Below are 4,320 nucleotides of genomic sequence, written 5' to 3'. Positions count from 1 at the left end.
TCACATACATACAAGAAATATTGTTCTTTATCTTAGATTAATGTATAGAAATCTACTTGTGGAGTTAGAGGGATGAGATGAAGTGTTCGTGTTCGAGTTACTTTCTTCTTGGAAAAAGAAACTTAATGTGCATTTAAATCGACAAAAAAAAACATGCATTAAAACTGGCTTTGCCATCTGATATTCAATTCAATACAGTTTCAATAATCAATGGATGCCGAACATCCAAAATGCCCATAATCCTTTCATCAAATTTTGTGAGCATATTTTTTATACCACTTAGATTGGGCGTAGTCGAATACATTTTTAAAACTCCATCTTAAGAAAAGCAAAAAAAAAATGGTTGATAATTTTAAAATTCTATGTTCAACGAATGTTTTCAAAGTTTAACCGAAAAAAAAACATTAATCAATTTTAAAGTTTCATGAATCAAAAGATTTTCTTCCAAAAATCATGCATGAAAAGATGTTGTTCTTCTATAAAACCAATCTTTTATTTGAGTCTTTAACTCAATTGAAATTTTTTTCTCGGCAGATCATTCAAGTGACAACTCGAACTTCTTTATGGTCACGGTGGCGTATGCGTAACATTTCTTTCTATAGAATATCTTACATTCTCGGATCCCCTTTTTAGTAAATTTGATGCCAAACAAACATGAAATAATGTTAAACTGTTCTGATAAAAGCGAGCAATTCTCACGCAATATTAAAATAATAATTTTTAAGGACCCATTCACAAGTGGTGGTTTTTTAATTGAAAAACAAACTAAAACAACAAAATTTGTTCCGTTGAGTCGGCAACATTTACAATTATTTTTTCAATTTTTTACAATTTTTTCAAAAGCCAGAGCTTGCCGTTGTTTATTGAAATGTAATGGAAAATTTTCATTTAAGAAAATTATCAGTTTTTCCAATAATTATAGGCTTTAAAACACCATATTTCAGTATTTATCAACTATTGAAAGTTGATAATTGTAGTACGGGTGCATGTGTTTCAATGTCTTCAAGTTTTTGAGCATACTTATGGCACCAATAGATATTTTTAACTATCTTTGTGTTTTGATTGTGTTATTGTTCGTGATTGTGTTATTGTTCATGAGCGGGTCAGAGGACCCAAAAAGAGAATTCAGGTTTTAGTTTTTTGTGAAATTCCAAACCCATTTTTTGTATCATGATTTTTTAAATTTCTATTGCACTGTTTTTTAAATTGCAGCACTGCGCTCAAGTTATCCTACTCAAATTGTGCTGGAAAAAGTGCCCATATAATTTAAATTAGACAGAAATCTCTTGGACCATGAAATCGACCAATGTTATAAGTTCTTTCCTTTTTTGTTTCGATCTTAACATCACGTCCTGCGAAATTTTCCATTTTGGAAAGTTTAAATAGATCTACCTACATATATTTTCAAAACTATTGATTTGACGAAATAAGAAAAATATTTTATAAAAGGGAACTGTTCTATTCTTAAAACATGACTTAAGTTAATAGTGGAGTAACTAAAGCTCAAAAATTGGCAATATTAGGGAACCCGGCCGAATAGCTTAGATTTTGATGATCTTTTTTTTCAAACGTCGGTAATTAAAAATACTTTAAAGTCTATAGATTTAAAATTGCCGGTGTTGCCGTTTTGATTTTTTTAATTTAATTGAAGATTTTTGTGAACAAAAACAAATTTTTTTCAAAATTTTTTCTTAAATTTCATAAATTAATTGATGCCAAAAGATTGTCTAGGAAATTCAAGGAAAAAAAATATATGGGAGTGAGGGACAATCTTCCATAGTTCAAGCGATAGATGCAATTTTCTTATTAATTGACTTCAAACACAAAAAAAAATATTTGGACACAACGGCAACACCTACAATATTCAAATATACATTTTTTAAAAGCTAGAAGCTTAGTCATATATGTAAAATTAAAATTAAGTTAATTGAATGAACTGCTTTTGAAAGAATGTTAATTGAACTCAGATTTTTGAAAAAAAAATTATTGAAAAAATTTTAACATGTCGTTTTTTAAACTTGGTCGTAATATAAAATGCATTTATTTTCAAATTTTTTTGGCCGCATTTATTATGATTTCAAATTTTAAAGGAAATGTCAATATGTATTACGGTTTATGAAAAAAATTAAAAAGTATTTCATTTTCGAAGAACTTTTTTAATAAAAGTTTTGAAAAAAATGTAACTTATTTTTTTTTAAAAGTTCAACATCTAAACATAAAATTATTTTTTATTCATTTAATAACCCTTACTGTTGAAAGTTAAATAGCAAAAATTTAAAGTTCCTATTTCCCACAGTCTTTGAGAAAATTAATTATTTCAATGCAAAAATTCAGTTTTAATAAAAAAAAAACCATTGAAATTGAAGTAATTTTTCATTTTTTTTTTCAAAAGTGTGATATATTTTACCTTTTTTGCTTCGAAATTCAACTGATAATATTTATGGCCAAAATTTTTTTTTAAATAAATTCATATTTTATTAGAAAAAGTTTGGAAAAAAGTCATTTTACATTTTTCTAATAACATTTTTTTTTTTTTTTAATTCTGAGTTTGAGGACCATTTTTTCAAAAAGTCTTGATTAAATTTAGTGGATTTAGATAAGATATAAGAATGAGCTACTGGCTTTTTAAAAATGTATTTTAAAATATTGTAGGTGTTGCCGTTGTTTTCAAAATATTTTTTTTGTGTTTGAGGTCAGAATGTTAGAAAATTGCATTTATCGCTTAAACGATGGAAGATTGTCCCTTACTGCCTTTTATATATTTTCCTTAAATTACTAGAGAATCTTTTGCTATCATTTGTTTTATGAAATTTAAGCAAAAAAAATGGTTTTGTTAAAAAAAAAATTAAAAAGTATTTTTTATTACCTACGTTTGAAAAAAAAAATCGTCAAAATCAGAGCTGTTCGGCCGGGTTCCCTAATAATTTGCTTTAGTTACTCTACTATAAAAAAATAAAAATATTAAGAAACGGTGACAAGTTTTTTCCCTGAGAAAAAAAACTCTTTTCTTTTTAAACAAATTAAACTGGCATATTTTCTCAATGATTTATAAATACACTCTTTAAATAACACTTTATTTTACTCGTACATACCTTAATGATGCCATTAATGATGACTTTAATATAAAAGTATTTTTGTATTGTTATTTATTATACAAATACACGTAAAAATATACTACTGTGGTGCTAAAGAAGAAAGATTCATATCTCGTGTTAGGTGGGTTAATCAAATTCTGTTTCGTGCCAAAACTTTACAGAATATCGCATTTTACAATCTTAATATTGTGTTAAAACTGAATTCATTTACCTAGATTTTCATACATACAATTTGGCATTGATGACATTTGAACTTGAATTGAGCGTTAAAAAAATTAAAAAAAATTGACTTCCCCCGTGACAATGTAATTGAACATTGCCGTGACCAGGATTCGAACCTGGGTTACTACGGCCACAACGTAGGGTCCTAACCACTAGACGATCACGGCTGCGGGAAGCACATGAATATCAAAGTCCAATCACCATTCGCAAAATCGAAATAGAGTCGAAATAGAAAGAAATCATAGATATAAAAGCTTTCTTTCTCTACACTTTATGTCAACTAGACTACACTACAGTGTAAAGTGGTCAATTTGGTGAATTACCTACGTGTGGTGGGGCTTTTGTGGTTGGTAGTAATTAAAAATCATTATTATTTATTAGGTTGAATGGAACCGAAATTATATGTAATACTGGGGTTATTTTTAGTTTTACTATATTGAAGAATGATTAATTATGTATTCTTCTTTTCCAATGAAATCTTATTATAGATTATAAAGAACTATATATTTCCAACGTAAAAATAATTTACATAGCTGGGTTAAACTTATCTATTTGCTCTTGTGAATGTACTTAGCATTGAGTTTTTTTGTTCACATATCGTTTTTTTTTTTAAGTAATTATATTTTAGAAAATTTGAATGGATATTTTTAAATATTTATTAAATTCAAAGTGAAACACTTTATATGTATATCTTTGTTTTCCATTACAAAAAAATTCTTTTATATTAATAAACATGAAATATATGTATAATAAGCAAAATAGGTTGACAACTAAGAAAATTGTCTGAGTCGGTAAAAATATAAGCTTTACAACAATGTTTGAGTACCTACTACTTCTAAGGTACCTTCGTGAAGTTTAATCGAAATCATTTGAGTTGCTTTAAAATAAATGTGAAAAGATTATAAGCGTTATTTGTAAAATATCTCCATTTACCTAACTAAACAAAATTGCAACAAAAATGCTCTGTACAAATTTTTTGTCCACAGTTTTTAGGTGTAACCTT

At 27.0% G+C, this 4,320-nt stretch overlaps 1 non-coding gene across 1 annotated transcript; it reads right to left on the bottom strand.

Annotated features, from left to right (window-relative positions):
- Positions 1–3,412: 3,412 nt before the first annotated feature.
- Positions 3,413–3,484, bottom strand: Trnah-gug (transfer RNA histidin (anticodon GUG)). Its single transcript has one exon. It is a non-coding gene; the product is annotated as a tRNA-His (tRNA).
- Between the last annotated feature and the right edge of the window lie 836 nt (positions 3,485–4,320).

This window comes from Episyrphus balteatus, chromosome 4 (genome assembly GCF_945859705.1).
Source record: "Episyrphus balteatus chromosome 4, idEpiBalt1.1, whole genome shotgun sequence".
Classification (NCBI taxonomy): Eukaryota; Metazoa; Arthropoda; class Insecta; order Diptera; family Syrphidae; genus Episyrphus; species Episyrphus balteatus.
The sequence above is the reverse complement of the archived record's forward strand: the minus strand, read 5'-3'. Positions and strand labels throughout refer to the sequence as shown.